Here is a 22,785-nt window from a genome sequence, read left to right on the forward strand (position 1 = left end):
TACAGTGTTGAATGAAAGAAACCAAACAAAAGAAAAACACATAGTACATAAATCTATTTACATATATCTCAAAAACAGTCAAAATTAATCAGAATTGTTAGAATCCAAGTAATTATTATTGGTCACTCTGGCTACATAATTTGAAGGGCCCAATAGAAAACTAAGAGGCAGATACTCTTGTTAAAATCTAGTCCTTTTAAGTATTTAGCATTCATCTCGGGTTCTAGGATTTCTACTCTGTCAGATTCCATTTTATAATGGGTTGATTTTTAACATCAGACTTAGTTCTTCTGCAATGTCAATGTCTGGCTGTCACTCAAAATTTTCTTCAAATATTTTTATTCTCAATAAAATATTTCATGTGACATGGTTAAACTCTCATTGGTACTTCAAATCATAACAAGAAAGCATTCCTCCACTCTACCTCTCCCACCATGTCCACTTCCTGTATGACAGTTACCTTCAACTCTAAACATCACTCCTAATATTTTCTACTCTTCTTTGTATAGGATAGTATTAAAAAAAACTACTACTTCATTTTCAATAAATATCTGTGCTATGTGTAGGACAGTTGTTTTTGGTTGGTCGTGGGGCTAGAACTCTGGGCTTGGGCGCTGTCCCTCAGCTCTTCAGCTCAAGGCAAGTACTCTACCGCTTGAGCCACAACTCCACTTCCGGTTTTCTAGTGGTTTATTGGCGATAAGAGTCTCCCGGACTTTCCTGCCCGGACTGGCTTTGAACTGTGATCCTCAGATATAATCCTCCTGAGCAGCTAGGATTACAGGTTTGAGCCACTGGCACCTAGCTTTGCTATGTTTAGAATATTATTGTCTTCTCAGAACTAGCACTGAAACTTCATCATCAAAGGCCTATTAGAAAGAGGCATTACCTTTAGGAGGTACTTGACAGGTAAGTAGATTACAAGTCCTTGTATGTGTTTGATGAAGAGAATTCTCCCCTCCTTGCCCTTAGATCTCCTATAGTGAAGATAGAGCACCCCTCTTAGAAGAGTGCAGTGACAAGATATCATCTTGGAAACAGAGAGCCCGGGTCCTAACCAAAAGAGACCTTGAGCTTGGATTTCCTAGCCTTCAGAAAAAATGCTATTATTTCATAAAAAGCAACAAAAAAGGCATTCAAAGTTCATAAATGATAGGATATTTTTATCAGTAGGGATTGTATTTTATTTCTAAGAACAAGTTCCTGCTGTGGTGTCATATCTAAACTCCTAGACTATAGTTCCAAGTCTGGAAACCTAGCACTACGTTTATTTTCAATGAGTCACTTGTTCCCTTCATTGCATTTATCAATGGTAACAACAGGAAAACTCTGGAACATTATGGGATAGATGGTGGAACTAGTTTTGTTGCATTTTTGAGGTAGGAGTCACATAAAAATGATTCAGAACAAGTCCACAAACAGTCATAAAGTCTTGAGAAATAACATTGTCTGCTTTTTTTCTTTTTTTTATATTGAGTTTGTTAAAGCTGACAACACTGCCTTGTATTTTTCAATTAACACTTACATGGAAGAAAACCTTGCAAGTGAAAATTTACAAAAAGCCTTCCCCCCAAATGGTTGAAATATTCTAATAGCAGCAGAGGAAGACTCTGAATCATAGAAGGCATCTGATCCTTGAGACAAGAAAAAAAAATTGGCAGACAAGAGCTAAATAATATGACGAATCTTGTTTACCTTGAAACAGCAGAGAATGAAGTAATTTATCTAGAAATACATGAAGTACTTGCAGACCCAGTTTACTACTCTTATTAGAGACCATAATGTAATATACTACCATAAAAAATCTAATAGACATGGTCTTGTTATTCTAAGGCTAGACATCTAGGACAAACAGAAGTTCCAAGAATCTGAAGCCTATTTAAAATGCAGTCCAAATGACAGCCATGTTCTATAGAAAGTGGGTTCAAAGCCAAAGGAGGAAGAGCACTGTGACTGTGAGCATTACAGGCAGGTAATGGAAGAGAATGCCAAAAGAAAATGCCAAAAAAAGCAGGAACCTGAATACGTTTCGTTCATGGACTGTCTAAAATGCAACAGGCTCAAACTTAATTTTGGAAGCCATAAACATCAATTGCTGGTTGCATTTGCAAGAATTCTGTCCCGGCAATCTGAGGATGACATTTTTTGTTGAAAGTGACATTCTTTCAGAAGAATAAACAGATGTTATAGACTATTAAGAATGTTAACAGATGTTATAGATGTTAAGGATTAAGAAGACAATGATCTCGTTTTCTTATTGTGAAAATACTGTACAGAGGGGTTACAATTACATGGGCAAGATAATGAGTACATTTCTTACTAAGCATTGTAGCTTCCTCCTTTGTTTCCCTTTCCTATCCCTTCACATCCTCTCCCCACCACCCCGCCACCTCCACCGAATTCACCGCTCCCTATACCCCCATCACCAAAATTGTAAAGTTAATTTTTCGATATAATGATTTGTACATTTCATTGTTGCAATGGGTCAAACTGTATCTCTATTTAAACGATTTGTTTGTTCCCTTCCCTTCCACAAATTATACCAACATCAAATACAGTGAAAGCAGGGGTTATAGTATGGGGGAGTGACATACAAAGCAACAAAGAAATCATCTTACAAATATGTTAGAAACAATCACATGAAAGAAAAAAATTGAATATATATCTTAGGTTTCATTGCCCTAACATCAACATAACTGACCTTTTCTGCTTCACTCAGACATATACTAGTTATTGCAAATAAGGGAAACTATGGGACCTTTGTTTCTTTGTGCCTAGATTACTTCACTTAATGTAATTTTTTCCAAGTCTTTCCATTTCCTAACAAATGAGGCAATGTCATTCTTTCTGATGGAGGCAGAGAATTCAATTGTGTATATATATGGCATTTTCTTGATCCATTCAGCTACTGAGGGGCATCTGGGTTGGTTCCATATCTTAGCAATGGTAAATAATGCTGAAATAAACATAGTCGTGCTGATAGCTTTAGTGTGGTCTTATTGGTGATCATTTGGGTAAATGCCCAAAAGTGGGACTGCTGGGTCATAGGGGAGCTCTATGTGGAGTCTTTTCAGGAATATCCATACTGCTTTCCAAAGTGGTTGAACAAGTTTACACTCCAATCAACAATGCAGTAAGGTTCCCATCTGTCCACATCCCCTCCAGCATCTGTTGTTATTAGAGTTCTTGGTTATAGCCATTCTAACTGGGGTGCGGTGATATCTCAATGTTGTTTTGATTTGCATTTCTTTTATGGCTAGAGAGGTTGAACTTTTCTTCCTGTGTCTATTGGAAATCCTCTTTCCTCTTCAGAGCAGTTTCTCTTTAAGTCTTCAGCCCACTTATTTATTAGGCAGTTGTTTCTTTGAAGATTTGTTGTTGGGGGATTTAATTTTTTGATTTCAAGCTATATTTTAGATATGAGACCCTTGTCTGTTGTGTGGCTAGTGAAGGTCTTCTCCCAAACCGGGGGTTTCTATTGATCTTGCTAGCTATGTCCTTTGCCATACAGAAGCTCTGCAATTTCATACAACCCCATTTGTCCAATCTTTCTTTTATTTGTTGAGTTTCTGGGTCTCTATTAAGAAAATTTCTGCCTGTGCCAAGGAGACCTAGGGTTTGTCCTCTATTCCATCCAGAAATGTTTTCAGAGTGTCTGCTTTAACTCTGAGGTCTTTGATCCATTTGGAATTGATTCTCGGGCCGGGTGATATATAAGTATCTAGCTTTAGTTTTCTACAAGTAGTTAACCATTTTTTTTCCAGCACCATTTACTGAAGTGGCTGTCTTTCTTCCATTCTATTTTTTTTAGCTCCCTTATCGAAGATTAGATGGCTATAGGTCTGTAGGTTCATTTCTGGGTTTTCAATTCTATTCCATTGATCCTGAGGTCTGTTCTTGTGCCAATACCAAGCTGTTTGTACTACTATGGCTTTGTAGTAGAGTTTGAAATTTGGTATTGATATTCCTCCAGCAGTGTTCTTTCCGTTGAGGAGCGTTTTTGCTATTCGGGGTCTTTTATTGTTCCATATGAATTTTTGGATTGCCTCTTCTATTTCCTTGAAGAGTGAGGTTGGAATTTTGATAGGTATTGCATTGAATTTGTAGATAGCCTTGGGAAGTATTGCCATTTTCATGATGTTGATCTTTCCAATCCAGGGGCATGGGAGTTTTTTTAGCACTTTCTAGGTTCTGTTTTGATTTCCTTTTTCAGGTTTTTAAAGTTCTCATCATAGAGGTCCTTAATTTCTTTGGTTAAGTTAATTCCTAGGTAATTTATTTTTTGTGGGGCTTTTACTAATGGAGTTGCATTCCTAATTTCAGCCACACTTTTCTCATTTTTGGCATACAGAAAAGCCATTGATTTTTGAGGGTTAGTTTTATACCCTGCTATTTTGCCAAACTTTTGAGTAATTTGGTAGTGGAATCTGTGTGATTCTTTAAATACAAGATCATGTCACCTGCAAAAAGGGAGAGTTTAACTTATTCTTTCTCTATTTAGATCCCATTTATATTTGCTCTTGTCTTATTGCTGTATCTAGGCATTCTAATAGTAGTTTGAAGAGACGTGGAGCGAGTGGAATTCCTTGTTTTGTTCCAGAGTTAAGACGAAATTGCTTTAGTTTTTCACCATTAAGTATAATGCTGGCTGTAGGTTTGTCATATACAGCCTTTACTGTATTGAGGAATGTTCCATGGATTCCTAATTTTTCCAGAACCTTCATCATAAAGGGGTGTTGGCTCTTGTCAAATGGTTTTTCTGCATCTATTGAGGTAACGTTGTGGTTGTTATGCTTTCTTTTGTTTATGTGATGAATTATATTAATTGATGTGCCTATATTGAACCAGCTTTGCATCCCTGAAATGAATCCTGTTTCATAGTATGATTTTTTGGATGAATTGTTGATGTCGATTGGCCAAAATATTGTTGAGAAGTTTTGCATCAATGTTCATCAAAGAAAACTGCCTATAGTTCTCTTTTTTTGATGAGTCCCTGCCTGGTATGGGGATGAGGGTATGATGGCATCATAGAATGAGTTTGGTAGTGAGCTTTCTTTTTCAATTTCATTGAAGTGTTGGGGCAGTATTGGTGTGAGCTCTGCTTGGTGTGAATTCTGCTGAAAACCATCTGGTTATGGGTTTTTCTTAGCTGGGAAGTTTCTTATTGTTGTTTCTATTTCAATGCTTGATATGGGCCTGTTAAGATGGTTTAAATCTTCTTGGCTTTCTTTTGGCATGTCAATATTCGCTAGAAAAAGGTCCATTTCTGACAAGTTGTCGCACTTATTAGCATAAAGTTTTGAGAAGTATTCCCTTATAATATTCTGAATCTTGGTTGTTTCTGTGGTGATGTTTCTGGGTGGGTTCTCTTCTTTTTCTGATAAGATTTGATAAGGATCTGTAAATTTTGTTAATTTTTTCGAAGAACCACCTCTTTGTTATGTTGATCCTATATATGTTTTTTTTTCTAATCCTAATTTATTTTATTCTGATTTAATTTTAATTATTTCTTTCCATCTACTGGATTGGGGTTTATCTTGCTGCTCTTTTTCAAGGAGGTTCAGATGTGTCATTAAACTGTTAGTTTCAGATCTCTCCAATTTGTTGATGTAGGAACGAAGAGCTATAAACTTGCCTCTGAGTACTGCCTTTGCTGTGTCCCATAGGTGCTGTTAATTTTTGTGTTCATTTTTGTTCAATATCTTGAACCTTTGAATTTCGTTTCTAATCTCTTCCATGACCCACTCATGATTCAGCAGTGTGTTGTTCTGCCTCCATGTGTTACAGGACTTTGGTGGTTTTTGGTGTTGAGTTCTAATTTTATACCCTTGTGGTCTGAGAGAATCCAAGGTATAATTTCAAGGTTTCTGAATTTGGACAAGTTTTCTTTCTGACCCAAAAAGTGGTCTATTTTAGAAAATATTCCATATGTTGCTGAGACAAATGTGTATTTGGATGCTGCCTGAATGAAATATAAGGTAGATGTCTGTTAAATCTAGTTGACATATGCAGTTATTTAGATTTGTGGTTTCTCTGTTGAGTTTTTGCCGAGTTAATCTATCTAGTGGGGAGCGTGGTGTGTTAAAATCCCCAATTAATATCTTTGGATCTATGTGGGATTTGAGGGAAAGTAGTGGCTAACTATTGGTGCTCCGTTGTTCGGTGAATAGAGATTTAGAATTGTAATATCCTCCTGAAAGAGAGATCCATTAATTTGTATGTAGTGACATATTTTATCCCTTCTCAATAATTTTAATTTGAAGTCTATTTTATCTGATATTAGGATTGCAACTCCCGCCTGTTTATGGGGGCCGTTTGCTTGGTAGAATTTGTTCCAGCCTTTCTTCTTGAAAATGTGTTTGTTTTTATGGGCAAGGTGTGACTCCTGAAGGCAGCTGATAGAAGGATCTTGATTTTTAATCCAACTAGACAGTCTAGGTCGCTTAATTGGAGAGTTAAGTCCTTCAACGTTGAGAGATAGGAATGAGAGGTATTTGGGAGTTTGTGCCATGTTATCCACCTTCTTGTGTGCTGCAGCAACTGGGTTCTTCCTATGATTCTTGGATTCTCAGTTTAGGGGCGATTTCTTGGCCTTTATTGCGGAGTTGCTGGTTTTCTATGTGTAGGACATCTTTAAGAATTTTTGTAGGACTGGTTTGTTGGATATATATTGTTTCAATTTTTCTTTGCTATGGAAGGTTTTTGTTTGACCTTTGGTTATGAAGGAAAGTTTAGCTGGATACAGTATTCTTGGTTGATAATTGTTTGTCTTTAGGCCATGGCATACATCATTCCAGGCTCTTCTTGCTTTAATTGTGTCTGCTGAGAAATCTCAGGTGATTCTGACTGATTTCCCTTTATATATGATTAATATTTTCTCCTTGACAGCTTTAAGGATCTTTTCCTTGGTCTGAATTGATCCTGTGTGGATTATACTGTGATGGTGGGATGTCCTATTCTGGTCTTGTCTATTTGGAGTTCTAAAAGCTAATTGTATCTGAATAGGCCTATTTTTTTGCATGTTTGGGAAGTTCTCTGCTAAGATTTTGTTAAAAAATTTCCTAGACCATTAACTTCTGTCTCTAAGTGCTCCTCTACACCCATTATTCTCAGATTAGGCCTTCTGATGGTGTCTGCCAAGTTTTGGATAGATCTATCATATTTCATGGATTTGTCTTGTACGGTTGTATGTTCTTTCTCTATAATATCTAGGCTGTCTTCAATCCCTGATATTCGATCTTCTGCATGGTCTAGCCTACTATCAAGACTTTCAACTTTGTTTTTATATTTCTTTTCCTTCTATTTGGTCGGCTTTGATGGCTTCAAATTCTTTGTTGGGGCTTTGTTTTACATCTTGTATGAACTTTACTTCCTTAATTTGGTGTTCAGTGTTTATTCTCAAATCACTTAGTTGATTGGTTATGGTTTCCTTGACTCCCATTCCTTCTGTTGTTTTCCATTCAGCATTCCCTTTGTGGACTCCCTGACTTCTTTCAGCTCTCTATTCATGGATTCCATGAATGTCTTTAGTGATCTTTGTGTATTCTCATCCTGCTCTCTCTATTCCTTTATTACTCTTTGATTAGCTTCCTCAGTTCATGCAATTCCTGTAGTTCTCTTTCAGTGTTCTGAGTATTCTCACAGCATTCCTGACTTTCTCTTTGTCTGTCCTCAGCCAGCTGATGCAATTCCTGTCTCTTTGACTGATCTCAGCCTGTTCACGCCATTCCTTTATTTCTCTTTGAGTGTTCTCAAGCTGCTCATGCAATTCCTGTATCAATCTTTGAGTAGCTTCCTCAAGCTCATGATATTCCAGTATTTATCTTTGGTTTGCCTCCTCTCTCCTTATCACGCTCACACTGTGTCTTTTGCAGGTTTTAATCTTTTCATTTACCATGTTTACCAGTAGTGTATGTAGAGCTTTATGGGAGCTCTCCTCTGGATAATTCATTGTCTGTTCTGTCCCCTGATTTTCATGAGTGGGACTTGAGATACCAGGACTTGCCATTTTTCTTTTGTTTTTCCGTCTTCTTCTGCCCATTTGGGATGAAAGTAACACCAGTTTTGTGCTAGAATACCATCTTAATGCAAGCATCAACCAAAGTGTGTAGTTGAACAGTCAAAAGTCTGCAGATACAATCTAGTTCAACAGATATATTTATTCAACATTAAACAACTGTGTATTAATGGACTACGAACAGCAAAGAAGAATTTGGCAAACCAGAAATTATTAGGTTTAGGGTAAGATGTGGGTAAAAATAGGAATAGAGGGCTGTGGAAAGATAAAGGGAGTGTTGAATTAACTAAGTCCTACTCTCAAAGAGGGAAATAGATTGGATAGAATGATAGTAGAGAAAGAGAAAAAAAGAAGAAAAAGAAAAAAGAGAGAAGAAAAACAAGAATTATAATTAAAAAGTGAAACACTTTAAAATTCTGCAAAATTAGAAATGTAATATACCGAGAAGAACGGGGATAGGATGAGAAAGGTGGAGGGATAGGAAGAAGACCTGAAAACCTAAAAAATAAAAATGCTTAAAATAGTATATAGGTATAAAGAGGTAGTACTGCTATTAAGGAATTTAAGTCTAATCAACCACGGGTATATTTGAGGGTGAGCAGAACAGCAATTAAATCACGCAAAAATGAACAAAAGAGAAGAGAATGTGAAAAGAATGAGAAAGAAAGAAAATAAAGGATCAAAACATTAGTAAACCTATATGAACAAAAACACCCACACACATATTCCCCTAAAATAAAAATTATGAGGAAGAAAAAAAAGTTTAATAGAAAACAATTTTTAAGTTAAAAATTAAAAATTAAGAAAAGTTAAAAAAGTTTTTTTTTAAAACAGGTACAATAAAAGAGTTCTTTGATATTTTTGAGGGGCATGGGAAGATCCTGTATGTCCCTTGTGTCCATAACCAGTCTCTTGTTGGAGTCTCTGATCTGATTATGGTGTTTGATTTTCCTGTGGATTGATTGGTTTCTTAAGTCAGTTTGTTTGGGTAAGCAGAAAATTGCTCTGCTTTATCCAAGATTTTGTGATCCTCCTCCTAGGGTAGTTCTCTGGGAGGAGATCTGCTTTGAGTATCACAAAAGAGGGAGATGGCTGTTTCCTCTATTTTGGAGATGCTTTGATGAGGCTAGGTTCTGGGTAGAGTTGAGGCCTTTCAGCAAACTGTAGCTTTTCCCTGAGGGGCTAGCTTCTAAGACACTCACAGAGCCCATCCTGGAGCCATTCTCATGCTTTATGTTTACTGAATTTCCATTGATTGTCAAGGCTGCTGTAGGAAGGGGCTGTCTCTGGCTCTATTTACCCAGTGAACAAAACCACTCCTGTATGGGTGGAGCTTTTTCTGCCTGGGCTGGGTGAATTTTCCCTGGGTGTTGCTGAGCCTGCCAAGTCAGGTTAGGTTCCTGTGACCTGCTAAATCAATCTTTTGTTTTCTTCCAAGTCCTGAGTTGGAGCTAGCTGCCCAGCCAGCCTTTTGTCAGTATCAAAGATGGAGATCTCTGGTAGTGGGGATGGGGAGGGGTGGCCTTCCCTCCTCTGCTCCCTGAGAAGGAGTGAGGATGTCATGCTTCTACTCACGCCAGAGTCTTGGTTCCTGGGTTGTCTCTCTTCTGAGATCTGCAGGATGAAGATGTCTTCTCCTTGTCAGTTCTTGCTGGTGTTGAGTAGAATCTGCATGCCCACTGCGTCTGGCACCTAGGTCCCATACTCGCTGTGTTGCAAGTATGGTGGCTACGGACGCTGCCACCTCTGCCGTCACTGCAGCTGCGGCTTCTGGCATTTGCTCAGGTCTGTTTCCTTCCTTGGATTTTCCCTCTCTGGCCAAAGTCTCTGTACTGTAGTGGCACACTTGGTGTGATTCCTTGGCTTAAGACTGTTCACTGGAACACTAAACCTGCTTTACATGCGAGAGCTTGTTTAGCCTCCAGCTTCTCCTCTGCCATCTACCCAGAACCACTGAAGACAATGATCTCTTTCTGAACAGACATCTCCTGGTTGATATATTATTGGGAAAAATAAATGAAATCTTCATATTCAATTTGTAGAATACCTGAAATGTCAAATGCACAGAACTTCAGACTGCAGTTATATAACAGAATTCTTTCAAAAAAAAAAAAGATGTGACTAGCTATGTAAAAATAATTTTTAAATTAAAATTAATTAATTAAAATATGAACATTTAGTCCTGTAATCATTATCTTTATTGTCTCAGGAGATACATTGCTCTAGGGCATATCTCAATGACGTCTGTCTTAAGTAGTGTCCTGATCAGATTTATTCACCAAGAGGTATGTATTGCAAATACAATTGTTTCATTACGAAAATGATTATGTGAATGTACATTACACAAACACACAACCTCCTCTATTTTAAACAGCAAATAATCAAATCAACTTATATCAGTCATGACAAATGTGAAGTGTCATGATTCCTTTTCAATATGCAAATGAAAGATCCTAGAATTCTAAAAAGTTCATAAAATCCTGAACAAAGAAAGCATCTTAAAATAAACATAGTGTGTTTCAATTTTCATAGGATGGATTTTTTTCTTCTTTAATAAAAAATATAACATAAAGCTTTAAATTTCTGAATACTAATTTTGACAGGATTTTTAAATGCCAAGTAAGTGCTAAATAATTCAAAAATTCACTAAGGTCCTTTTGTTCATCTAATGAAAATCTTATGAATCTTTTGAAAGTTTAGAAACAAATATTTTTCTGAGCATCTAACCATTGATTACAGATGTGAGTATATCGTTATTTATTTAGTTTATTTTTTAATTTTTATTTTTGTCAGTCATGGGGCTTGAATTCTGGGCTTGGGATGCTGTCCCTCAGCTCTTCAGCTCAAGGAGAGTGCTCTACCACATGAGCCACAACGCGACTTCCAGTTTTCTAGTGGTTAATTGGAGATGAGTCTCATAGACTTTCCTGCCCGGGCTGGCTTTGAACTGTGATCCTCAGATCGCAGCCAGCTCATTTGCTAGGATTACAGGCGTGAGCCACTGGCGCCCAGCAGATTTGAGTATTTCTATACAACATTGCAATTATAATTTAACATAACTGATTCTTTTAATACATCAAATCTTTGCACAGCAAAGGTCCCACAAATTCAATGACTTACAAAATGTGTTACGAAGTATACAATTAAATTTATTAAAACATATCAGCACCATGTGTTAACATTTTATGATTTTACACCAGACTAAGACCAGAGCTACACTATAAGACTTACTCTCTTCATCATGTTTGGACTTATTTTGACATCTTCCAAGGTTTGTGATAGTCTCACCACATCAGTAAAGGATACCAGTTTGTGGCAGATTGTTTATTGTTTAAACCAAATGACTTAATTTCTTCTTTAAACTTGGATTCAACTATAAACTTTAGCAATCCATATTTTTAAATATGTTTCTCTTCTATGTAACTTGATGGCACAACTTACCAAAAAGTGAAACTTTTAAGAATTATTGTAACATTTTCCAGACAAAAGTATAGCGAAGTATAACATTTCTAACACCCATTCACTACCTGAAACCCCCATCAACATGTTTCCAAAATTATTTTATTTCTTCCTACTCTCTTTCTCCTTGAATATTTTAAAGCAATAGCAAAATCATGTTATTCCATGTTTTAACATTTCAAGATGTCTCTGACAAAGGAGTATTATCACAGCTACCCAAATTAGTGAGTCTTTGTTATATTTCAATTAGGAGCCCATTTCCAAATTATCATTACCATTGTTTTATTTCATTTTGTTTTGGGAAATAAGCATAAAAATCAATCTGCTGATATTTATTGGTCTTTCTTTTTTGTTTGTTTGCTTATACTGGAATTTGAATCCAGGGTTTTATAGCTGCTCGGCAGGTGATCTCCTACTTGAGACATGTCCCAAGCCCTTCTTTTGCCTTCGTTATTTTTTGGAGAGAGTCACCCGTTTCCATTTTCTCTCGGGGCCTGCCTTGGACCATCATTTTTGTATCTATGCTTCTTGTATATCTGAGTTTATCTTGTATTGCTCCTATTTGTTGGTCTTTTAAGTTGTCTTAAAATCTCATGCTCTTTCTTTCACTCTCTTCCTTTATGTTTTTAGCTTATTATAGAAATTAGTCAATTATTTTCTTGAATATCTGCAAATGCACGTGGTTATTTCCTCCTATGGCAATTGACTTGTACTAAAGTATTTCCCATTGATTGGAAATGAGCACTAAATACTGAAGTGAATCAGATTCATTATTTGAAGGAGAAAGTGCTCTTAAGGATAAATAATAGGAGGTGCTATTGCTTTAGTAATATATTATGCCAGAAGTTACTGGTGCTGAGACCATCAGTGAATTCAAGGATTTGCCAACTTGATTCCTTTCATTGTAAAGCTCTACATCAAGATTTTAGCTAAAAGTTCTGGCATATATTGATCATCATTACTTAGTGTTTAAATATGACTTTTTTTTATCCTTCACAATTAACTAACTGGAATCTTTCTGTATTCCTTTATAATTTATTTCTTTATAGTTATCTGAAATAACATTTGTAAGTAAATATAGGATAATTGCTTAACTTTTTTTAAAGTTACTAATAGTTAAAATAATGAGTTGATGTTTTAACAATGACATACATATTTCAATGAGTTTGGTATGTGATTTTCATTTTTGTTCCTCTGCCTCCTTTTAAGTACCAACAGAAGCAACTTATATTACATTGCAATTTTATTCTTTTTAGTTTTACTTTATTTTCCTTTTGTGCACTTTTATTATTATTATAAAGTGATGTATGGAGATGTTACAGTTAAGTCAGCTAAACATGTTTTGAACAATATCATTACCTTCTGGTTTTCTGGTGGTTGGCCAGAGATCAGAGTCCTACCCTGGCTGACTTCAAACCTGAGATCTCAACCTCCTGAATAGCTAGGATTATAGGCATGAGCCACTGGCACCTAGATTTTTGCATCCTATTTTTGACATAACCTCATTAGTTTTTGTTTCTTGCTTTCTGATACAAAAATACATCAGATGTTCATACTGAAAGAATACTTCCTGTCCTACACAAAGAACCAACCATTTTCCCAAGGAGCTCTGGTTCCATTTAGGAGCACATTTTTATATGACAATTTGGAATTCTCCATGTTCATTGCATCTGATTTGTCATACTCCCAAGCCTTAAAAACAGCTGCATTTTTCCTTAGAGGGGAAAATAGCAATCATGAATTCTGCCTAATATTTCTAACTTAAGTTTAAATACACAAGGTTTTTACTTCAACATCTTTGAATTTCTCTCCTCAGCTTTCTCCTCTTCTTTCATCTCTGTCTCTGAAAATATTTCTTACTAATAGTATTAAAACATTTATTTGCCTTTTATGTATCCAGAATAACATCACAAATATTACAAACATGACTACAAAAGTGACCACAATTCAAAATATCTTTGTGGTTCAGGGTCTACAACTAAAATGATGCATTCCACAGTCAGTTACACTAATCATTTTATCTGCATAGTTATGTTGTAAGTTGTACTTTTAAATGATGACAAGGTTAACCATAATCCATTGTGCATCTTAAGATATCGATCTGTATTGTTAATATTGTTATACTTCTATATGTTTATTATTATTTTTTAATATTATTAAGATCTTCTAGAGTTGTCTCCAAGGTGGTAGAGAAAAACTGAGTTATCATCATTAATACTTTCTTGGGTCATTTGAGTCCTTTTTCATCTTGAACACAACCTGTCATCCTTCGTTATGATGTGCAATTGCTGATGCTCAATTCTCCTGAACTGTTGTGACCACCTGGTGTAAACACTAGGCTTTGGTGTAATTTTGGTTTAAGTGCTATTTTTACTGAGACCATCTTAGTATTTTCATATGTTCGGATAAAAATAAGTAACCATATATACTTCCTAAATGGGCAGCATTATACTGAAATCAATTAATATTCTACAGTAATTTTTTCCTCCTTTCTACTCTATCTTACTCTTCTATCCCCCTCCTTAGACATGAACTCCTTCTCAATCCTAGTTTTGAAAGAGCAGAGATAAAGGATCGAAGATAAAAGATAGAAGATAAAGGATAGAGATCAAAACAAGCAGAAATCCAGTTGCTACTATAGTGACAGAGATGAAAATATAATGTTTTTCACTGATTAATACTGATTTCATTTCCCAAGTTAAAATTTTTCATGGCAAGCCTTGCCTTTGTTATAAAACATCGTTACTTTGACAAGATTTTCTCCTACATTGACAAAAGTTGTTAATGAATACCTTATGGTGACAAGGTAACAATACTGACAGAGGCTATATCTTTGATCAAAAGGACTGAATTTTTCTAAGAATACCTTCCCTCTCATCTAACAATTATTAGACACTTACATGTCAAGCACTGGGCTTAGAGATAAGAGTACAAAATTAAGAAAGCTGACGGTAAATAATTTAGATATTTTCCTGTCAGAAATTTGGACAATTAAAAAGGGCATGTTCTGATATTTATAATTCTATAAAGGTCATAAAAGAAGGTATCTTGGGTATTGAAAATTGATTCTTATTCAGGACAGGGAAATGAATGTATCTTTGCAATGTTTAGGAACATTCTTACTTTGCCTCATCTTTTTATAAACCTCATTAACTCATTCATCCGTATTCACCCCATGTCTCAACCAGATAGAACTATTTTCAGTTGTCAGAACATATGATATTTTACTCAGAATATCCTCCTTGCCTTGAAGGCCCTTTCACATTGTTTACTAAATTTCTCCGTGGATTGTAGGACTCAATTCTTTTCTTTTTGAATTATTTCTGTATATTTTATCAAATGAAATTGAGCTCACTGACTTGTACCCACCTACCTGCTGTTATCCTTTATTGTATAGACTTTGTATCTGTCCCATCAGCTGGAGTATTGGCTCTATGAATGCAAGGCAGAGATTTCTGCAGTGAGAGTGATTTCTCCTGTATCTTCTGATCTATATCTATATAGATTACACTTCTGGCTTGTCATACATAAAATGGCATGTCTAGGGGAAGAGATGTGGTACTTAAGGACATGTCCTTGAACTTTGCCAACCTCAGCATCCTATACTTTTTACTTTCTCATAAGCAAACTGGAGATGGTAATAAAATGAGTTTATTGCTTGGCACTCAGAAAACTATATGATGTCATTATTATCCTTTGTCTGTACAATGTATTTTTTAAAATAAGATAATACATAGTCTCACTACATGAGCTATTTATTTTTAATAAAGGAATTAATGAAGATTATCAGAATAAACTAGTATAGCCAAAAGTAAATACATGAATAATATTTTTTAAAGTGATCAGAAAAAGGTGGGCATTGTGGTATATATCTGTAAGTTCAGCACTTGAGAGGCAGAAGTGGGAATTCTGATAAAGAGTTCCAGGCCAACCTAAGCAACAGGGAGACCTTATCTCAAGAAAGAAAACAGTAATCACAAACCAAATGCCTATTGAAAGCATGGTAGTCAATTCCTATATGGCATCCTCTATAGAAATGTTTCTCAAGATACGATCCCCATTCCAGCATCACATATGGGCATTGTTAGTAAAACCAGTCCTTAAAACTTACCCTAGAGTAGCTAAAACAGAAGTTCTGAAAGTGGATCTAGAGATCTGCTTTAATAAACACTCCAGATTTTTTCTAAACATACAAAGTCTTGAAAACAGTGCTATGCAGTGTGAGTATAAATAATCTACCAATAAATACATGAATATGGAAGGATCTCACAAATACAGTGTTGAATGAAAGAAACCAAACAAAAGAAAAACACATAGTACATAAATCTATTTACATATATCTCAAAAACAGTCAAAATTAATCAGAATTGTTAGAATCCAAGTAATTATTATTGGTCACTCTGGCTACATAATTTGAAGGGCCCAATAGAAAACTAAGAGGCAGATACTCTTGTTAAAATCTAGTCCTTTTAAGTATTTAGCATTCATCTCGGGTTCTAGGATTTCTACTCTGTCAGATTCCATTTTATAATGGGTTGATTTTTAACATCAGACTTAGTTCTTCTGCAATGTCAATGTCTGGCTGTCACTCAAAATTTTCTTCAAATATTTTTATTCTCAATAAAATATTTCATGTGACATGGTTAAACTCTCATTGGTACTTCAAATCATAACAAGAAAGCATTCCTCCACTCTACCTCTCCCACCATGTCCACTTCCTGTATGACAGTTACCTTCAACTCTAAACATCACTCCTAATATTTTCTACTCTTCTTTGTATAGGATAGTATTAAAAAAAACTACTACTTCATTTTCAATAAATATCTGTGCTATGTGTAGGACAGTTGTTTTTGGTTGGTCGTGGGGCTAGAACTCTGGGCTTGGGCGCTGTCCCTCAGCTCTTCAGCTCAAGGCAAGTACTCTACCGCTTGAGCCACAACTCCACTTCCGGTTTTCTAGTGGTTTATTGGCGATAAGAGTCTCCCGGACTTTCCTGCCCGGACTGGCTTTGAACTGTGATCCTCAGATATAATCCTCCTGAGCAGCTAGGATTACAGGTTTGAGCCACTGGCACCTAGCTTTGCTATGTTTAGAATATTATTGTCTTCTCAGAACTAGCACTGAAACTTCATCATCAAAGGCCTATTAGAAAGAGGCATTACCTTTAGGAGGTACTTGACAGGTAAGTAGATTACAAGTCCTTGTATGTGTTTGATGAAGAGAATTCTCCCCTCCTTGCCCTTAGATCTCCTATAGTGAAGATAGAGCACCCCTCTTAGAAGAGTGCAGTGACAAGATATCATCTTGGAAACAGAGAGCCCGGGTCCTAACCAAAAGAGACCTTGAGCTTGGATTTCCTAGCCTTCAGAAAAAATGCTATTATTTCATAAAAAGCAACAAAAAAGGCATTCAAAGTTCATAAATGATAGGATATTTTTATCAGTAGGGATTGTATTTTATTTCTAAGAACAAGTTCCTGCTGTGGTGTCATATCTAAACTCCTAGACTATAGTTCCAAGTCTGGAAACCTAGCACTACGTTTATTTTCAATGAGTCACTTGTTCCCTTCATTGCATTTATCAATGGTAACAACAGGAAAACTCTGGAACATTATGGGATAGATGGTGGAACTAGTTTTGTTGCATTTTTGAGGTAGGAGTCACATAAAAATGATTCAGAACAAGTCCACAAACAGTCATAAAGTCTTGAGAAATAACATTGTCTGCTTTTTTTCTTTTTTTTATATTGAGTTTGTTAAAGCTGACAACACTGCCTTGTATTTTTCAATTAACACTTACATGGAAGAAAACCTTGCAAGTGAAAATTTACAAAAAGCCTTCCCCCCAAATGGTTGAAATATTCTAATAGCAGCAGAGGAAGACTCTGAATCATAGAAGGCATCTGATCCTTGAGACAAGAAAAAAAAATTGGCAGACAAGAGCTAAATAATATGACGAATCTTGTTTACCTTGAAACAGCAGAGAATGAAGTAATTTATCTAGAAATACATGAAGTACTTGCAGACCCAGTTTACTACTCTTATTAGAGACCATAATGTAATATACTACCATAAAAAATCTAATAGACATGGTCTTGTTATTCTAAGGCTAGACATCTAGGACAAACAGAAGTTCCAAGAATCTGAAGCCTATTTAAAATGCAGTCCAAATGACAGCCATGTTCTATAGAAAGTGGGTTCAAAGCCAAAGGAGGAAGAGCACTGTGACTGTGAGCATTACAGGCAGGTAATGGAAGAGAATGCCAAAAGAAAATGCCAAAAAAAGCAGGAACCTGAATACGTTTCGTTCATGGACTGTCTAAAATGCAACAGGCTCAAACTTAATTTTGGAAGCCATAAACATCAATTGCTGGTTGCATTTGCAAGAATTCTGTCCCGGCAATCTGAGGATGACATTTTTTGTTGAAAGTGACATTCTTTCAGAAGAATAAACAGATGTTATAGACTATTAAGAATGTTAACAGATGTTATAGATGTTAAGGATTAAGAAGACAATGATCTCGTTTTCTTATTGTGAAAATACTGTACAGAGGGGTTACAATTACATGGGCAAGATAATGAGTACATTTCTTACTAAGCATTGTAGCTTCCTCCTTTGTTTCCCTTTCCTATCCCTTCACATCCTCTCCCCACCACCCCGCCACCTCCACCGAATTCACCGCTCCCTATACCCCCATCACCAAAATTGTAAAGTTAATTTTTCGATATAATGATTTGTACATTTCATTGTTGCAATGGGTCAAACTGTATCTCTATTTAAACGATTTGTTTGTTCCCTTCCCTTCCACAAATTATACCAACATCAAATACAGTGAAAGCAGGGGTTATAGTATGGGGGAGTGACATACAAAGCAACAAAGAAATCATCTTACAAATATGTTAGAAACAATCACATGAAAGAAAAAAATTGAATATATATCTTAGGTTTCATTGCCCTAACATCAACATAACTGACCTTTTCTGCTTCACTCAGACATATACTAGTTATTGCAAATAAGGGAAACTATGGGACCTTTGTTTCTTTGTGCCTAGATTACTTCACTTAATGTAATTTTTTCCAAGTCTTTCCATTTCCTAACAAATGAGGCAATGTCATTCTTTCTGATGGAGGCAGAGAATTCAATTGTGTATATATATGGCATTTTCTTGATCCATTCAGCTACTGAGGGGCATCTGGGTTGGTTCCATATCTTAGCAATGGTAAATAATGCTGAAATAAACATAGTCGTGCTGATAGCTTTAGTGTGGTCTTATTGGTGATCATTTGGGTAAATGCCCAAAAGTGGGACTGCTGGGTCATAGGGGAGCTCTATGTGGAGTCTTTTCAGGAATATCCATACTGCTTTCCAAAGTGGTTGAACAAGTTTACACTCCAATCAACAATGCAGTAAGGTTCCCATCTGTCCACATCCCCTCCAGCATCTGTTGTTATTAGAGTTCTTGGTTATAGCCATTCTAACTGGGGTGCGGTGATATCTCAATGTTGTTTTGATTTGCATTTCTTTTATGGCTAGAGAGGTTGAACTTTTCTTCCTGTGTCTATTGGAAATCCTCTTTCCTCTTCAGAGCAGTTTCTCTTTAAGTCTTCAGCCCACTTATTTATTAGGCAGTTGTTTCTTTGAAGATTTGTTGTTGGGGGATTTAATTTTTTGATTTCAAGCTATATTTTAGATATGAGACCCTTGTCTGTTGTGTGGCTAGTGAAGGTCTTCTCCCAAACCGGGGGTTTCTATTGATCTTGCTAGCTATGTCCTTTGCCATACAGAAGCTCTGCAATTTCATACAACCCCATTTGTCCAATCTTTCTTTTATTTGTTGAGTTTCTGGGTCTCTATTAAGAAAATTTCTGCCTGTGCCAAGGAGACCTAGGGTTTGTCCTCTATTCCATCCAGAAATGTTTTCAGAGTGTCTGCTTTAACTCTGAGGTCTTTGATCCATTTGGAATTGATTCTCGGGCCGGGTGATATATAAGTATCTAGCTTTAGTTTTCTACAAGTAGTTAACCATTTTTTTTCCAGCACCATTTACTGAAGTGGCTGTCTTTCTTCCATTCTATTTTTTTTAGCTCCCTTATCGAAGATTAGATGGCTATAGGTCTGTAGGTTCATTTCTGGGTTTTCAATTCTATTCCATTGATCCTGAGGTCTGTTCTTGTGCCAATACCAAGCTGTTTGTACTACTATGGCTTTGTAGTAGAGTTTGAAATTTGGTATTGATATTCCTCCAGCAGTGTTCTTTCCGTTGAGGAGCGTTTTTGCTATTCGGGGTCTTTTATTGTTCCATATGAATTTTTGGATTGCCTCTTCTATTTCCTTGAAGAGTGAGGTTGGAATTTTGATAGGTATTGCATTGAATTTGTAGATAGCCTTGGGAAGTATTGCCATTTTCATGATGTTGATCTTTCCAATCCAGGGGCATGGGAGTTTTTTTAGCACTTTCTAGGTTCTGTTTTGATTTCCTTTTTCAGGTTTTTAAAGTTCTCATCATAGAGGTCCTTAATTTCTTTGGTTAAGTTAATTCCTAGGTAATTTATTTTTTGTGGGGCTTTTACTAATGGAGTTGCATTCCTAATTTCAGCCACACTTTTCTCATTTTTGGCATACAGAAAAGCCATTGATTTTTGAGGGTTAGTTTTATACCCTGCTATTTTGCCAAACTTTTGAGTAATTTGGTAGTGGAATCTGTGTGATTCTTTAAATACAAGATCATGTCACCTGCAAAAAGGGAGAGTTTAACTTATTCTTTCTCTATTTAGATCCCATTTATATTTGCTCTTGTCTTATTGCTGTATCTAGGCATTCTAATAGTAGTTTGAAGAGACGTGGAGCGAGTGGAATTCCTTGTTTTGTTCCAGAGTTAAGACGAAATTGCTTTAGTTTTTCACCATTAAGTATAATGCTGGCTGTAGGTTTGTCATATACAGCCTTTACTGTATTGAGGAATGTTCCATGGATTCCTAATTTTTCCAGAACCTTCATCATAAAGGGGTGTTGGCTCTTGTCAAATGGTTTTTCTGCATCTATTGAGGTAACGTTGTGGTTGTTATGCTTTCTTTTGTTTATGTGATGAATTATATTAATTGATGTGCCTATATTGAACCAGCTTTGCATCCCTGAAATGAATCCTGTTTCATAGTATGATTTTTTGGATGAATTGTTGATGTCGATTGGCCAAAATATTGTTGAGAAGTTTTGCATCAATGTTCATCAAAGAAAACTGCCTATAGTTCTCTTTTTTTGATGAGTCCCTGCCTGGTATGGGGATGAGGGTATGATGGCATCATAGAATGAGTTTGGTAGTGAGCTTTCTTTTTCAATTTCATTGAAGTGTTGGGGCAGTATTGGTGTGAGCTCTGCTTGGTGTGAATTCTGCTGAAAACCATCTGGTTATGGGTTTTTCTTAGCTGGGAAGTTTCTTATTGTTGTTTCTATTTCAATGCTTGATATGGGCCTGTTAAGATGGTTTAAATCTTCTTGGCTTTCTTTTGGCATGTCAATATTCGCTAGAAAAAGGTCCATTTCTGACAAGTTGTCGCACTTATTAGCATAAAGTTTTGAGAAGTATTCCCTTATAATATTCTGAATCTTGGTTGTTTCTGTGGTGATGTTTCTGGGTGGGTTCTCTTCTTTTTCTGATAAGATTTGATAAGGATCTGTAAATTTTGTTAATTTTTTCGAAGAACCACCTCTTTGTTATGTTGATCCTATATATGTTTTTTTTTCTAATCCTAATTTATTTTATTCTGATTTAATTTTAATTATTTCTTTCCATCTACTGGATTGGGGTTTATCTTGCTGCTCTTTTTCAAGGAGGTTCAGATGTGTCATTAAACTGTTAGTTTCAGATCTCTCCAATTTGTTGATGTAGGAACGAAGAGCTATAAACTTGCCTCTGAGTACTGCCTTTGCTGTGTCCCATAGGTGCTGTTAATTTTTGTGTTCATTTTTGTTCAATATCTTGAACCTTTGAATTTCGTTTCTAATCTCTTCCATGACCCACTCATGATTCAGCAGTGTGTTGTTCTGCCTCCATGTGTTACAGGACTTTGGTGGTTTTTGGTGTTGAGTTCTAATTTTATACCCTTGTGGTCTGAGAGAATCCAAGGTATAATTTCAAGGTTTCTGAATTTGGACAAGTTTTCTTTCTGACCCAAAAAGTGGTCTATTTTAGAAAATATTCCATATGTTGCTGAGACAAATGTGTATTTGGATGCTGCCTGAATGAAATATAAGGTAGATGTCTGTTAAATCTAGTTGACATATGCAGTTATTTAGATTTGTGGTTTCTCTGTTGAGTTTTTGCCGAGTTAATCTATCTAGTGGGGAGCGTGGTGTGTTAAAATCCCCAATTAATATCTTTGGATCTATGTGGGATTTGAGGGAAAGTAGTGGCTAACTATTGGTGCTCCGTTGTTCGGTGAATAGAGATTTAGAATTGTAATATCCTCCTGAAAGAGAGATCCATTAATTTGTATGTAGTGACATATTTTATCCCTTCTCAATAATTTTAATTTGAAGTCTATTTTATCTGATATTAGGATTGCAACTCCCGCCTGTTTATGGGGGCCGTTTGCTTGGTAGAATTTGTTCCAGCCTTTCTTCTTGAAAATGTGTTTGTTTTTATGGGCAAGGTGTGACTCCTGAAGGCAGCTGATAGAAGGATCTTGATTTTTAATCCAACTAGACAGTCTAGGTCGCTTAATTGGAGAGTTAAGTCCTTCAACGTTGAGAGATAGGAATGAGAGGTATTTGGGAGTTTGTGCCATGTTATCCACCTTCTTGTGTGCTGCAGCAACTGGGTTCTTCCTATGATTCTTGGATTCTCAGTTTAGGGGCGATTTCTTGGCCTTTATTGCGGAGTTGCTGGTTTTCTATGTGTAGGACATCTTTAAGAATTTTTGTAGGACTGGTTTGTTGGATATATATTGTTTCAATTTTTCTTTGCTATGGAAGGTTTTTGTTTGACCTTTGGTTATGAAGGAAAGTTTAGCTGGATACAGTATTCTTGGTTGATAATTGTTTGTCTTTAGGCCATGGCATACATCATTCCAGGCTCTTCTTGCTTTAATTGTGTCTGCTGAGAAATCTCAGGTGATTCTGACTGATTTCCCTTTATATATGATTAATATTTTCTCCTTGACAGCTTTAAGGATCTTTTCCTTGGTCTGAATTGATCCTGTGTGGATTATACTGTGATGGTGGGATGTCCTATTCTGGTCTTGTCTATTTGGAGTTCTAAAAGCTAATTGTATCTGAATAGGCCTATTTTTTTGCATGTTTGGGAAGTTCTC

General features: G+C 36.1%; 1 pseudogene; it reads left to right on the forward strand.

Annotated features, from left to right (window-relative positions):
- The window catches only part of LOC138815289 (leucine-rich repeat-containing protein 14B-like), a 126,276-nt pseudogene that overhangs the window by 50,880 nt on the left and 52,611 nt on the right, over nucleotides 1–22,785 (forward strand).

Source organism: Dipodomys merriami, unplaced genomic scaffold (assembly GCF_024711535.1).
Source record: "Dipodomys merriami isolate MVZ:Mamm:240054 unplaced genomic scaffold, mDipMer1.0.p SCAF_634, whole genome shotgun sequence".
NCBI classification, from domain to species: Eukaryota; Metazoa; Chordata; class Mammalia; order Rodentia; family Heteromyidae; genus Dipodomys; species Dipodomys merriami.